The sequence below is a fragment of the Anser cygnoides genome, chromosome Z (genome assembly GCF_040182565.1).
Source record: "Anser cygnoides isolate HZ-2024a breed goose chromosome Z, Taihu_goose_T2T_genome, whole genome shotgun sequence".
Taxonomy (NCBI): Eukaryota; Metazoa; Chordata; class Aves; order Anseriformes; family Anatidae; genus Anser; species Anser cygnoides.
The window spans coordinates 58,864,678-58,880,858 of record NC_089912.1 but is presented as its reverse complement, the minus strand read 5'-3'; the positions used below and the strand labels follow the sequence as shown (position 1 = coordinate 58,880,858).

The 16,181-nt window shown below is 52.2% G+C and overlaps 1 protein-coding gene across 3 annotated transcripts in view; it reads right to left on the bottom strand.

Moving 5' to 3' along the window:
- Nucleotides 1-16,181, bottom strand: part of ARK2C (arkadia (RNF111) C-terminal like ring finger ubiquitin ligase 2C) — a 40,982-nt gene that overhangs the window by 14,258 nt on the left and 10,543 nt on the right. The gene's annotated exons all lie outside the window — the stretch shown is intronic.

Sequence of the window (16,181 nt, the reverse complement as noted above, 5' to 3'; positions counted from 1 at the left end):
TCCCAGCGCAGTTCCAGGCACCACGGCAAAACTTTTGGCTCTTAAACTAAGGAGAGAAGCAGCTCAGCACTGAAGGATGAGACTCGAGAGAGGCCATTAGAGATGTCTCTTTGCTGGGTATCAGCCCCAGGATAGGACACCGGCCTTTTTATGCACTTGTTTGAATGCCTCATTGTCCTTTTAGGAAGGAAACCCTCATAATTTTGTGAATCTTTGGGACTGGCACAAAATATCGAGGTGTAACAGCACCATGAGACACCGAGTGTCATCCCAAGACACAGGCCAGGTGTGCAGGTGATGCCTACTTGTCCCAGGTCCCTTTTGCTTCCATCTCCCTTCCACCCATGGGCTGGGCCAGGCCAGCACAGGAGTTGGGGGAGCCCCAAGCTCTTTCTGTTCACACCCTTATGGAAACAGAAAGTGCACAAAGCAAGCCAGATGCCAGCAGAAGAAAGAACCAGAGAGCATCTAGAAGAAATGAAAGGCTTGCAAAACAGTGCATAAGTAATTATACACAACGTCTCTTAAATGCAAACTCATCCTTCCTAGTGCCCCCCTGAGAGAGGCAACGGGGAACAAATGCATGTGCCACCAGCAGCAGAGCTTCTGAAGATGATAATTTCTCATGCTGTCAGATAACAGCACGATTCAACTGCCCTATTAATTAAAACCAGAGGAGGTGGGATCAGACCCACAGTTCCTGAATCGCAGAGCTACTAACCCCATCCAAGAGGTGTCTGTGTACCCTGTCCCCCAGTGCTGCAGGTTATTTTGGCTGCCCTAGGCCTGGCCCCAGTTCCCAGATAAAGGATAAATAATGAAATGGGGACCTGTGTTGCCCTGCCCATTGCTCCAGCTGGGCAACACCACAACCACGCTGAGATGCCTCCTAAATCTTGTGTTTGCTGGGCGCTGGCAGAGCCACTCACGGTGAATAGCTCAACTCTGCTCCTCCCAATGGAAAAGAGCTACTGCAAGTGATGGGAGACAGACTTAACACCTTCAGGACTTCGTGGGGCCTGAAGAAAAGGTGCAAGAGGAGGTTAAATCCCACTGCTCACCCGAACAGACCAGCCTGTGCCGCGGGGCAGCAGTTTGGTTGTAGGTCAGACAAAACACAAGGCAATGAAGCTGAGAGATATTTCACCACACGTTTACTGAGCCAAATTTTGCAGCACATAATAAAAGTAGAAAAAGCCAGTCTCTCATCCTTTGTGCTTCTGGCTTCTCTTGATGCCTGGTGCCACATTACCCAAGGATTTTCAGCCTTTTGTTGTGTCTGGGGAGACCTCAGTCTGACTTAGCAAAATGTCTACAGGGTCTTTGATGCCAGAGCCATGATGACCAGAGGGCACAGGGTGGGCAGATCATGCTGTCAGGGCTTTTGACCTGATTTTTTACTCCCATGCCGACAATCTTGGCAAAGGACTTGGTCATACCCTTCCCTGTGGTCCAGAAAGTCTCTGATGTTTGGGTGGGAGGGCATGAATGGCCCATGCAGAACCAACGTGACCTAAGGTAAAAGCCCAGCCCTGTAGGGTTTTTTGATATGATCTTTCTTATTTTAGGCACTAGTCAATGGAATTAACTATTTTTTAGTCATTTTTCCTGTATCCACAGGTTCAATGATGTATTTAACTCCATAGGAAAAATACTATCCAGACCCAGACCATATGATTATATAAACCCCACCAATTTGTCTTAACATAACTCACTATCTTGTGTTGTAGCTGTTCATTTCCTACAGTTAATCCAATTGCTGATGAGGATTTTGATGGCAAAGCAAAGTCTTCAGAGAATATTTCAGCAAAGCTGTGCTTATTAGCTGTCATCAAATCATGCAGCTGGCATAACTGAGCCAGCCTGCACAACAAAGCCAGTCGGTGCCAAACACGGCTCTGGTGGGCCCCAGAAAGCTTTGGGAAGCCAACAAGCGTGCAAAACAGAACATTTCATCCCTGTGCTATCTGTTGTCAAGTTTACCCTGTTCTGCTCATCGTATCTAGCTGCGAGGGGGCATCTTGGAGACTTCTTTCCAAGGCCACAAGTTGATCTTGCACACACGAGGGCAACCCAGTGTCCCCCTGCTGACACCAGGTGAGCAGCACTGCTCCAGACAACCCACCGTGACCAACACCAGAGCCTGGCTCGCTGGCACTCACTCCTGGTCAGTGCCTATTAATGATTACTCACCAGCACATCTTCCTTCACTTTCCTGAGCCTCAGTTTGCTCCCAGGCCATATTTGCATTCTAACTTAAAATCATGGCCCGTAAAATGCCTCAAGAAAATTTGATTCGTGTCTTTAATCTGCTTTTTGTCTGGGCAGTAATGTCTGCCACAGCAGAGAGCAATCATTGACTGAAATCCGGTCCAGGCACCTCGCTTCACCTTCTGTTTCTATTCCCCGTGACAGAGGCAGGATTGATATTTCCATTTCTCAGTGAAGCCTCGAGGAATTTTCTACAGCAAAGGCGATGAGTTGGAAGCTGTGTCTATCAAGCTCCAGAGCCACCACCCGCATCCTCCATGAGCTGTTCCCCACTGCCTGTCCCAGTGGTGCTGCAGGAGGGCAACGTCCCTCTGCAGGGCAGAGACCATCTCCCCACAACCATGGGCTCAAGTTTTGGTCCTCATCCTACTGCAGGATTAGGTTCTCCATTGGGATGCTTTGACCTTGCAGGAAGAGGAGTTGGCCAGCTCTTGGGAGGTTTTTGATGACCTATTGCAAAGGCACCTAGCAGGTTCATCAGCCTCATTGGTCTTTGCCACTGAAAAGCGGAGGGGGGAAAAATAAAAAGAAAAGAAGACTTGGTTTTTGTTCTTTGGCTTCTTCCATCACACCCCAAAGCCAAGGCCAGCAGAGAGGGCCCACGGGGTGGGGAATCAGCACTTCTCCTGCTGCTGCCAAAACATGCGTGCAGACCAGCAGCCACCCCGCCTGGTGGGGCTCACCTCCTTGGTGCTGTGGCCTCCAGAGGTGGTGCTGAGGACCCGGCACGGGGCTGGGTCTGCGACCACGGGAGCAAGCCCTGGAGCAGCGCCGTGGCCTAGGGAGGCCGGGCAGGAACAGGGGAGCACCACCAGGATGCATCTGATTTTACACAGCTGCTTTCTTTGGCACAAGTTAGTAGGTTCCTGAGCGTTAAAGAAGACGTACGTAATCTGGACTTCTATTCCTGGGCCTGCCCTGACCCTGATATTGATCTGTATTTCCCATCGCTGCACATCTCAGTGATGCCACAGCCCCTTTCCCTACCTGCACCCTGAAGACGATCTCAAACCAAAAACCGTGCCAGGAAGATCTCTCAGTAGCTATTTAGGAAGTGCTCACAGTGCTCCGTGGGAAGATGGCATTACAGGCAGCGGACTTAAATTTAGGAGTTATAAATCTGGTTTTGGAAACCCATCACATCCTCACAGCTTCTTTCTCTCTTCCACACCTATTTTTTTTTCTCAGTTCTACAGTTATATTTATTGTTTCTATACATTATTTGAAGCAGCCTGGACCTTTTTTCATTAAAAGACATGCTGTGAATTCCTTGGCACTCTCTGGTGAACCCCTGCAAATGACAAGCTCATATATATTTTTACAGCTTGGTAGGTGACACGGAATCTCAGAAAGGTACCGGTCTGCTACGGGCTGCTTCTGTCCCTGGGGATCCTCCTTTGGATCAGGCAGGATTTGACTGTGCATATGCACATGCGGATTTATCCAATGTTTCACCCCGTAAGGATGCAGGGGTCCAAGTGCTCATTAAATGATGGCCCACCTTGGAGATGCAAAGCCCCTGGGTAATGCGTGGAGGGAGACAGAGGGTACTACAGCTTTCTAAAAACAAAAACAATGAACAAAACAAAAACAGAAAGCAGAACAATTTCCACTCCCTTTCCTCATGGCAGCAATATCTTTGGAGCAATGAGGACCGGGCAGGATCAGACCTGCAGCTTGCACTGGAGACGGGCATCTCGAGCAGACAGCTGCAGCCGCATTTGCAAGGAAAACAAAATCTGTCTGATGCGGTTAAGCTGCCGTGGTACATGCGAGTTGTTCCCCTGGGAAAGGCAACCTGGCCCTGCTCACCAAGCCACTAACAGCGGGCACACGCAGGGGCCGGGGGCGGTGGGCGGGCGGGGGGTGGCAGGGATGCTGGGGCTATTTATACATCCTCCTGGCTTTGCTCACCGACAAATTTTGCCACCACGGAAGATCTGCCCTTTGCAATCTGCCGAGATGAGGACCAGAGCCATGCCATCTCGGTCGTTTGGGGCTGATTAGAGCCCTCCTGGGGAGGCAGATAACCCCCCCCAAAACCAGAGCCAGGCTTTTAATAGCACCGCCACGGCGCCTGCACTTTGTTTCCCTGGACGTGCCTGCGGCTGTGCGTTCACAGCCCCCATGGAGGGCAGCGTGGTCAGATGTTGCATCTGTCCCGACGGTTCATGGCCAGGAAAGGCTGAAATTGTGGGAGCACCTTCGGGTTCACGTGGCCACGGGGCTCACACTGTGTTTACGAACAAGCTACAAACTGCCTGGCACCGTGAATGGGTGCCGTCAGTCTTGTCCTAACACTTTGCAAATTTTTTGTGAATATAATCCTAATTAAAATGTCCAAACTGATAATGCATATGAAAATATATATAACATAACATAACATAACATAACATAACATAACATAACATAACATAACATAACATAAAAAAAAATTTAAAAGCCTCTAGACCAAATCCACAGCATATTCAGCTGCATAAAGACGTAGTGTCCCTGCACAGAAGGGGATACCATGCCCTCTCCCTCCCGGTGTAGGACACCAAACTGCGAGGAGAGGAGATCAGGGAGGGGAGGACAGACGAGGAGGAGGAGAGAACTGGAGAAGAGCTTATCAGATGGGAAGGAGTCTGTCCCGATTTCAGCACCTTTGCCAACAGCTTTGTCATTTTGTTTAGCAAATGGGAAGAGCTGTGCCAAAAATAATAGGCAGCCGGCTCAAACCCAGCCCGGGGCGCAGGCTGCATCCCACACGTCTAGTGCCATGCTGAGCGTAGCAGACCACGGCACCAGCCCTGGTGAGCGTTAGTGATAGGTAAGGAGTGGTTTTGGTTGCTTTATGTGCTTGGCCGGGCTGTGCAGCACCAGGGACCAAGTCAGGATTGAGCCCTCGTGGTGGGCTCCACAATGGTCAACCATGGTTGATGTGATGGTTGATGATGGTTGATGGTCAAGCATGGTTGGGTTCTGGGTGGGAGCATCAGGTTTTGGGGTTGGTTCTGCTTTATCGTTGTGCCTCTCATGGTCTTGCGTATTTGGTTGGAAAGGGCAGCAAAGGGGTTAAGGGGAAAGGGGGTGAGATGGGCTGAAGAGGGCTCCTCATTGCCTTTTATTGGTTTGGTGGCTGCTGCCATCCTCCTTGCATCCCACCTCCCCGGACCTCCCTGCTGGCACAGCAAGGCACAGCTCACGTCATCCCCAAAACCACGGATCAGAGCAGACTCTCGTGCACGCACCCACTTCTCCCCCAGCCCTGTGGCTCTCCTGAGCCTTCACGTTACCCACAGAGCAATCCCCTCTCCTGCGGGGACCACGTGCAGCCCTGCTGGACCCCAAAAAGGCCAGGACGGGACTCCTTCCAGAGCCCGGGTTCAGCGTTCAGCAAACAATGTTTACAGCTGGTGACAACCAGCACTTCTCAGCATGTTTCCATCAGGGATGAAAGGAAAGGCTGAACTGGTACTGAGCAGCCAGATGCAGCGAGAGCAGTGATGAGATACATCCGGGCAGCCCAGACCCCTACCTCTTCCTAGGATTTTTCTCCCTACAACACTTTTCCCCTAGCTACAGGAGGGGAAAAAACTTCCATTGAAGATTCTATTTTGCAGGAACATGTTGAATACAGCAATGTTTTCAGAGGAGGAAGGAGAAACACTTTGGTGGTGTTGCTACACTTGAAGTTGTCTTTTTGCTTTTGTACTTCACACTATGTTTTAATTATAGCTTTATTCTAATGCCTTGCGTTCAAGGGTGTATGCATGCTTTTTGGATCATCACACCAATAAAAAGCCAAAATGAGCTGAAAAAAAAAAAATGTTTTCCTGAGATGTAATGGTCCTGATTTCACTCCATCTGGGTGCGAGGAAGGAGGGGGAGCATGGGGGGGAGCTAAGGGGCAGGGGGGCTGCAGCATCTCCCAGCCTATTCTATGTTCCATACAGCAGGAAAGGCAAAGAGCAACAGAGTTTTTCCCAGGTTATTGGCAGGAACCTGGGCCCAATAATCTCTTCTCCAGGTTTTGGGCTGTTAGTCCAATTAACAAAATAAATAAATAAATAAATAAAATTAAAAATGGAGGGGGACAGGAAGCACTTGGGACAACTGAGGCAAGAAACTTGCCTGCTCCTCCATGCTCACCTGTCAGGCTAATTCCATCTTTTCGGGGTACTAGGAAACTAACTCATCCTCGACTTAAAAAACAAATAAATAAAATCCTGACATGCCAGAGGTCTGCTACTCGGCTCTGCCTGCAGGGAGCGGCAGGTAAGATGATGCAGTGGGGAGCTCTTGAAGCAAGCCCTGTCTTCTGGGGGCTGGGGACGTGCAAGTTTTGGGGGCTTGTGTACACAGGAGCCCCCGCCGTGACGGGCAGCGATGTGCCGCTGCCAGCTGCTTGGAAAAGGAGATCCAACACTCGGGTTTATGATGTTTCTTTGCTTGCCATGTGGCCAAAGGGCTCCCCAGCCAGTGGAAGTGCCCAACACCCAATACACTTCGCTGCCCACGGCATCCCACCCCCCGACCTGCTCGCTCAATTAACCAAAAGGACTTTGCAGGTCAGACCATCGCCGTGCATCCTTTGGAGGGGTTGTGCCAGGGCCCGTTTGCACCCCCAGCACCGCAGCAGGAGCCAGAGCTGCACGGGTCAGGGCAGCCCGGCAGGTCCCTGAGCTGAGCTGGGTGAACACAGGGCTGGGAAACCCCCGGTCCTGCCCCACTACGCCCTGGCAATTCTTTTTTTATGCTCTGTGAATAAGAAATCTGGAGCTAAAATCAAAGATCCTGGAAGCCTGCTCCCTATTAAACTTAATATCCTGATTTTAGAGGCATGTGTCACCCTAGGAGAGAGAGCTGTGTTTAAAGCACGAACAAAACATCAGTTTCTCAGAGCAGAAATCGCTCTTACTTTGCATTTCTGCAAGCGGTCCTGGCATGAGCTAATGCCTCCGAGTCCTGCTGTAATAACACAGAACGGAAAACTCTACCCAGACAGTGAGAAATATGTACTTCGTGGGGAGAAATGTAAAGTCATCCGCCTAGGAAAAGCCAGACTGGTGCTGCACGCAGGGGGAGTGACAAGCCCCTTCTGTGGGTGCCAGAAATGGGGAGGGGGCTTGGAGAGGGGCTCGCACCCAGCACCCCACAGGCAGCACCACAGCAGCCCCGAGTCTCTGCACTTGAGATGAAGGAGGAAAGAGGAAAAAATATGACTTAGGATAGCCTAAATGGTGCCTTGCATGGGTTGGTTCTGGCAAATAAGCCCAACAAAACCAGGACTGGCCCAGTACCTGCAGCCAAAATCCTCTCGTTGGCACCTGGGCTGCTGAAACTGAGGCTGGATGGTTTCCTAAAGAGCATCCCCTGGCCCAGGCAGGGATTAATTTTGGGATGGAATGACGGAGTAGGTGGCAACCGCTCTCGCTTATACCTTGAACATCCACCCGCTTGTGGATGTTTTCCCCTCCCGCTGAAGTCAAAGGAGGCTGATTTCAAGGGACTTGCCTTCCAGCCATGGTGGGAACAGGAATCATGTTTCTGGGAACAGAAATCATGTTCCTGCTTATTCCACCAAGAATATCCTTTCTCTGTAGCACACACAGAGCTTTAGAGAGAAATACACGATTTTACCAGTAAATGCAATACCAAGAGGAGGTGGCTGGGGATAAGGGATAATGTTAAGGCAGCATCCCAGTGGGATGCTGCAGGGACAGATCCACAGCACAGGCAGCCTCTGGTGTCCCCGCGATGGGCTTCCAAAATAGCCCAGGAGCATCGGACAGCCTGCACGGAGTTAAGACTGAGTCAACGTTCCTGTCATCAGCCTCGCTTCAGAGGGGCTCGTAACTCTCGATATTCGTGCTCTCGGGAGGCCAAAACTTGGCACAGAAGCAGACGGCCCAAATGCAGTTTTATTTGGTAATAAATAGCTTAAACCTCATAAGCCACTTCTATTTTTTTTTTCCAGCTTAAGAATGTAAAATGGGAAATCAAAAATGCCTGGGATTTTTTTTCCCTGTGTTCAGAAAATTCTGAAAAAGCGGCTTATATTGAAGAATGGCAGGGCGTTGCTTTTTGCTTTTGTTTTTGTTTTTCAGATGCGCACAACCCACAGTGCTCTTTCTCAAAGGCCTGGCCTTTTCATCCCCGACCCTGCAGCGAGATCAATGTCCTTTGCACAGCTCAGCGCCAGCTTCGCAGCCAGGGCTCTCCGCTCGGCCGAGACCTCCAGGGGCGGCTGCAGCACGGGGGGGGTTCAACCTCCTGCACCTTCAGCCTGATGTTCAGGAAGAGCTGCCACACGGCGGAATTCCCCAAGCCCTTTCATCGATGTCAGTAACACGTTGGAGAAGGATTTCTGTTTTGATCGCGCCCCTGTGACGCCCCACTTCCCCGGTTATTGCACCCCAGCCCCACGTTTTTCACCACGCACCCGATGGGATTTTAGCACTTTCACATTCACTCCGTGCTCAGAGGTTGCCCTACAGCAACCGGCTACTTTCCAGCGGCCGAAAAGCCAAAGGGATGCTCCAAGCTCCTCAGCGCAAGGCTTGGCCAGGCTTCAGAAGTCCACCCCAGCTGGAGCAGAGGGAAATAGCAATGGTTTTGCTCAGGAGGTCAGCTCTGGATGTCGGAGGGTCCCCAGTGGGATGCTGGGCTGCTGCCCAGCTGGTGCCGTTATCTGGATGCTTCGTTTTCTGCGGGGCTGGGATTTTTTGGAGGGGTATGGGAATGTTGTGCTGGCTCTGGGTCGTGCAGCACAGACCAGGGAGGACTCCGCAGGTGTTACCTTAAGAAAAAGTCCTCTCCTTGGGGTGGGGACCCACTCCTCATCCCCTCTGAGCCACATTCCTGTTTGCTGGGGGGAGGTGGCCCTCCGTAGGGGAAGTTTCCCCCAAAACAGCCTCCCACCAGCTTCCCCTCTTCAAAGCCAGGCTTGTAACCCAACAGCACACAGAGAGCCTCCCCATGCAGTTACCCCACAGCTTGATGTCCCCAAATCCTGGCAGACCCAGGGGAGAATTACTTGCAAGAGAGAGGGACCAGGAGACTGCTGGCTGGCAGCAGGGCCCGTAGCTCGTCCTTGCCCCGGAGGGGTTGGGAACCTCCTGGAGGTACCTCCAGCCACAACAGGGTATTCCCACCTCTCGTTCATGTAACACATCTCATAAGGGTCTCTGGAGAAAGCACCAGCCGTGGTCCAAGGCTGGGAAAAGCCTCGCTACCACAGGAGGAGCCAGGGGCTCAAGCAGGCGGGGAGGGTGCACAGGGAGGAGCAGGGGGACCCCAGCAGCAAGGTCTGTGCCGTTCTTCGAGCAAAACGCAACCTCCAGCAGCCCACTCCCCATCAGACCATTCAGCCAGGTGAGGCAGAGCTAAACTGGGCATCGCAGGGTGGGAAATGGGTCCTGAGTGCTCGCACTGCACCAGCCTCCGTGGTGCGATGGGCACCCCGTGGGACGGAGAGCGCGGGGGGCCAGGGGAGCTGCTGGGAGAAGAAGGCACGTCCCGGGGGGGGAACAAGCCAAACCGTGTGGCCTCAAGTCACCTGAAGGGAGGGCTTCCAAGGGGCTGGCAGGCCAGTTTATCTCCCTTTACCAGTTTCTTCTAAAGCACTGCCTCCTCCCGCTGTGCGGCGCGGGAGCGAGCCGCCTGCCTGGCACCCGAGCTGACCTCCCGTTATGAGCTTTACTGATCCTGACAGTGGTTTTGCCAAGCCCGCTCAGACAGAAACATTTTTCCTCTCCCACGTGGATGTTGTTTTATTACATCCACCTCGGAAACCTGCGTGCTGCCACTCAGCACAACCCGCAGGCACGGCGGGCAGGGGGGGGCCGTGCAGCCCTCAGCCCCGCTGGACCAGCTCACCCCCCAGGGGAAGCCAGTCAGCAGCACCAGGTTGCCACTGTTACCTCGTTTCCCAAAGCTTTTGAGAAACAAAGCAGGGACTGAGAGGGAATTCAGCTACTGGGGCCATGGGTGCTGCTCTTACGGCGGCGAAGAAATAAAAGGCAGAGGTTTCCAGTCTCGTCCCATTGGAGCAGATTGCTCAGGTTATAGAATAACCTGTAAATCGTTGTTTATAGGGATGGTTAAGCGCCCCATAAACACCAACAGCGGTGATAACTGAAGTGTCAGTGGGGAGGAAGGGATGCAGCAGCATCCCTGGGGTTTCTGCCCTGCTGATGCTGCTCCTGCCGGCACGATGGGCACTTTTTAACCCATCCGATGCATCAACCTGCATATTTTGGGGGACCATCCACTACCTGCCACATATGAGGTGAGATTTCCATCGTGCAGATGGGTTATTTCACGTTTGCAGACTATCTCATCCAGGCCGTTAGTGGCTTTGGTTGGTGTGAGATTCAGCAGCTCTCCAAACTCCTGGTCTTGTACCTCTGGCGGTGGTAGGAGGTCCCAGTGTCGGACACCAGGAGCTGGGTGTGGGGAGAACTGCTGAGCCCAGTTAGACCAGCCAGCCGTGCCAGCACAAGAGGCGAGGAATTAGCCGGGTAAATTAACACAGTACTGTTAGGGAAGGTTGGTGGCCTGGGTGAGACACCTGCAGCCTTGATGAACTCTTTCCACAAGTCTAACCCCCGGTAAAACTGATGCTTTGATTCTGCTTTTCCCAGATAAAATCTGTGTTCAGTGAAGTGCCTCAACTGGCAACACGCAGGTCAGGTGAAGCCTTTAAAAAAAACAGATTTCCGAATAAATACAAGTTCTGGTGATGTGTCTGGTGGATATCCCAAAATGGCCACGCTGATCCAACCCAACAGCAGATCATTGCCCGTAGACCGCTCCCACCTCTTCGCAGACCCAGAGGAGCAGTTAATAAACCTCAGACTGGCTCAAGCTTTCCTCCACGCCCAGAAATTCCTCTCTGAGCATGGCTGTCTGTCCATCGAAGCTACAGGAGGTGGAGCGGGAGCTGGGACGGGAGGCTGGCAGAGACAATGCTCCGCTTCGCAGCTGCTGATTAAACCGGGATGACGATGCTCGGCACAATGCCAAATTAATTAGCGCTAGCCGCAAGATCTACAGGTCCCTTTCGGCTTCAAAAATTTTAGAATCTCCCAAATTCATTTTCACGTACCTCACCGGCCTGACATTTTCCCTTGAATTTGCTGTTCCTGAAGCTGTATCTCCCTTTGATAAGAGGCTTGTGCCATTTTTAGACACCGCGAGCTCGAACGCACGACAGGAAGAATTCAGAGCCTTTGCAGCTCTTGGCCTTTCGGAGGGGACGGGCTAATCTTTGGCTGATATTTAGCAGAGGCTTGCAGCGCGGCACACCACCTCCTGCTTGGTATTGCAATGACCTTTCGGCTCCGTTTGCGAGGCCGTCTGAAATCTGCTTGATTCCAGTTCCTCCGCAGGACCTTCGAGCAGATTTTTCGTGCTGTGGCAAATCGCAGCGCACCCAAAATTAGCCGATTCTGGGCTTAAATAACACACGGAGGTGGCAAAGCACCTGCCCGGTGTGGTGTGTGCCAAGCTGGTTTATGGACCCTGTTCTACAGGGGGGACAGGAGAGGGGCAGAGGACAACCTGGCCTGGGAGGCAGAGGTGGTGGTGGTGGAGCTGGGGCCAGGCCGAGTGTCTCCAATGAGAAGGTGCTCGTACAACCACAGGTCCCTGCCATGCCACCTCCTTCCCCACTTCAGCGAGGACCAAAGCCACCTTTTCCCCTATGGCTGGCCAAGGTCTCCTACACCACCCATGTTTGCGTTTAGGGATGTCATCCCGGCCGCGCTAACACTGGTTTGGGTGTTACCACGGCTAGTAAGAGGAACCAAAGAAGAGCAGCAGGGCTGGGTTTATACCTTTAGCAGCCCGGATGCCCCTTTTTGCTTTACACACCCCCCTTTGTCTCAGCCTCAGGCAGTTTTCTGCCCTGCAAGCCACACAGACGTGTGCCCAGGAACGGGAAGAGTTACCCCAGGAGCAGCTGGGTCGGCCCTGGGAGGGGGCAGTGGACTTACAGACCGCGAGAGCTCGATTCCACCTACATGTATCGCTCCTGCATCTCAGGGGGTGAAGGCCCGTCCGTCCCAAAGCATCTTGGAGCACCTTCTACGGCGTCAGTCCTGGCTGTTCAGGAAGCCTTTAGGAATTTGTAACTCGGCCTTTTCAGCTGGCACTGTGCCACCCTAGAGCCTCCTCCTGGCTCCAGCAAGACATCTCCCTCTGCTGCAGACCGAGGCGGGGGGCGGGGGGGGACCAAAAAAAAAAAATACACCTTTTCTAGCCCCACATGCGACCTCCAAGCCCCGAGGATTTTTACTGATTGCCAAATTTAATTTATTTTGCTGTCTTCTCGGGGTGGCGGCTTCGCGGAGCTGGGCCAGCGTTGTTTCCATTACAGCCTGACGGTGTTCAGAGAAGCTTCAAATTAAATCTCAGTCACACATTAAGGTCAGGCAGCTCGGCTCCGTTGGGGTGGCGAGGCTCAGCCCCCATGTAATGGATGCTGCCCGCGTCTCTTAATGATACCGGCGGAGGGACCGGGCAGCGCCCGCGCACGGCGATTGGCACCCCGCTGACACCGGGACCACACAATTGATTTAAAAAGTCCATTCATCTTCTGCAAACCACGGCTTCGGTTTTCCTGACCTGTGACAAATCAGCATGAGCCTCAGTTGAAAGACAGAGCCAAGAGAGGAAGAAAAATAGAAACACCAGAAAAAAAAAAAAGAAAAGAAAAAGCAAGAAGTAGATTTCAGCAGGGTTGTTCTGTTTCAATTTCTGCCCCTCGCTTTATGAGCAAAGTTAAAGGGTTTTCCACACCACTGTTAGATTTCTGCTTGCCACAGAGAGGGCAGAGGGGATTTAAAGATGCTCCAGGTTCCTCCCTGTTGCTGGACTCATGGGATTTGGGTCTGGATGTGCCCACCGCAGTCAGACCTATAGGTTGCTGTTCTCCACCTGCTTTTCACAGACCAGCAGACACCAAAACTGGTGCCCCCTTGGGCTGGATGAGAATATCAGATATTTGTGATACCCAGTGTCTCAGCAGCTGTGTGCCCAACGCCATCATTTCAAAGACATTTTGTGAGTGATCGGGGTGGGGGAGAAGAGGAGGTGGGGAAGAGGAGGAAAGGGGGCCTTGGGGCAGTACGACAGCATGGAAAGTCTGGGTTGCAGGCTGGAAGCCGTCATGTTGTCACTGCCGAGGCATTTTGGAGGTTTACAATAGCTCTTTTACCCCGTAAAACTCGTCCTTCCTAAAGCAAAACTTTTATTCCACTTGAGTACAAATAAGAGTTAAATATAGGCAGATCAGCTTAATAGCGTAGTTATGCCCATTAAAGTGACTGTAAAACTAACATCAAGGCATTTCGCATTAATTCCCTCTCAGTGGCTCCAGATCTGATTTACTTGGACAAAAATCCCCTGCTATGGAGAGGAGGCCACCAGGCTCCGCATCAGTCGGACTCGAAAAGCCAAGATCTGTCGGCCACACGAGGAAAGCGAACCGATTGATCAGCGCGGCTGGGTAAGGAAGTCACACGGCTGCTGCCGGCAGCTGGGTTTTCCCCAGATCATTATTTTTAAGCAGATTTCATAGAGGAGATGTGGCCTGAGTCACTCTTCCAGCTGCTGTAATAGGTGATAATGGGAAAACGCGTGGCCTCGGATTAAAACAAAATAAGGTTAAATTCATTCTTTAAAGAAAAGTCTCTCTCCTCTGCCTTTCCTCAGCAAGGAGCACGGAGAGGAGGGTGAAAACCAGGCATCCGCTTTTCCCCATCCCCGTTTGCCTTTCCCCAGGAACTTTATCCACCACCAAGCAGACTCATCCACGCTTTCCCCGTTCCCCAAATTTTACGCCTGGTGGTCTGCGTGTTGTACAGGGAGAGGCAGGAAGGTGGGCGACCAAAAGCATTCACTCAACCTTAGGGAAGGCCAGAGGGTCCCACAGAGCTGGGCTCAGCCTGACATGCCCGCGTACCCATTGCCCACCCAACCCACACGCGATGCTTGGGCAGATGTGGCTGTGGGAGTGGATCCCCATGGGGATTCCCCTTGTTTGGACTCTGGTGCCAAGCAGAAAGAAGGTGTCCTACGTTGAGTTTTATGGTGGGGAGAGAGGAGGGCTCAGTTTTGCCCTCTGGAAGGTGGGAACTGGGGGAAACAGTCGCTTTTCCATTGTGCTTTTAATCGTTTGGTTTGGGGAAGATGCCCCAGGTGCAAACTGCACCCCTGCCCGTCCGTCCTCCCCGAGGTGCTGTCAGCTCCATCCTTGCACGTATCCCAGCCTTGGCTGGGCAAGACCCTGCCCCGAGCAGGAGGCTGGAGACCTCCAGAGGTCCCTTCCCAAATTAATTTCTCAGCAGCTCTGTCAGCTGGTGGAAGATGCTCTAGCAAAAGCACAAAGTGCCCACAGCAGCACGACAGGGCAGCTGGGTGTGCGCCCCCCCCATTACAGCCCCAAAAGCACTGACAGCATGGAAGAGTCTCCTCTTCCTCGGCTGCAAGGGGTGTGCTTGTGAATGCACTCCCATGCACGGAGCACAGCACTTCTGCATCATGAGCAGTGAAGATTTCACTTAAAGACTGGAATAAAAATAGCACTAGGTGTGCATTTTCCATTTATACCATCAGTTTGCTGCGTACCTGAACCTTTAGGGAAGGCAGGAATAGATTATACGTTTTTTTCTTTTCTTTTTTTTTTTTTTTTTTAATGGTGCTAACTGCTGAATCCCAGAGAAGACTTCTGCCTGAGTTGAAATAATAGGGCATGAGTGATACCAACCCACGTAATGTCCGGTGGTTGGTGGTTCTGGCAGATATCAAACAGAAGAGAGAAAAGCAGCGATTATAATGGTGCATTTCAGACCCAGCCCAGCTCTGGGGAAAAATACCAGCCGCTCAAGCCACAAACCCTGTTGACTCCGCAGAGCTCCCAGTAACAAATAAAAAGGAATTAAAGTTGGGACCTGAACTTTTAAGTTTACGTTAATGAAAGCCCGGTGTCGCTAGGACATTGCCGAGCTGCACGCTGCATTTCTAAAATTTCTCTCGCACTCTTTGAGAAAGATAAACCACAACGCACAAAACCCCGTTCCTCCACTTGGAAGCATTTTGACCAAGCAAATCAACCCGAGCCCCACGAGGAGGTGCTGGCGGGCTCAGAAGTCACCCACGATTTGGCAGGTCTGCAAACCTCCAGCCCGGAGAGGAGACCACGCACGGGGTTTTCCCCAGCCCCCAGTGCCCTCGTGCAGAAACCTCGACTTCTGACACTTTTACAGAGGGATCGTTCTGGTTTTCAGGGTAACGACACAAGCTGTACAGATGGAAAACCTCCTCCCAGGGCCCCTGGGTTCAGGTCATTTGCTCTCCTGCTCTGACAGTGTATATGGGTTTCTGCTCTGTGATTTGGAGAGCCACACAGCAGTGCAGCCCCCACTGGCACTAACCTGCGCACAGCTGTAAAGGCAGGGATGCCCTTGTACTATGGATGCAGCTCGGGCAGAGCCTCATTTTCTCAGTGAAGGGCTGTGACTAACTCAACTGAGCTGCCCAGTCCTTCAGAGCAGCTTTGGACGAGTTTCCATTTCGCTTCGTTTTGTGGAAACACAGCGGTGGCTGCCCCATCCCCTGCCCAGCCTGGACATGGTGGAGACCCACGGTTCTCCAAGCCACACCAGGGCTCAGCCAAATCCTCTCCCACAGCCGCAAGACTTCCAGGATTTCTGAGCCCTGGCAAGAGCGTGAAAGTCCCCTTCCATGCTGGGAAGGCATCCTGCGTGTGGACACACAGGGAAAGCAAGTCCTGCGCCTTCAGGGCTGCGCCACGGCCAACCCAGACCCCAGGGAGACGCGGGGAGCAGCCCCCCGAGGCAGGCATGCGTAGGAACAAAGCACCTTTTCATTAGCCTTTTGGTGCCTGGACCTTGGCAAAC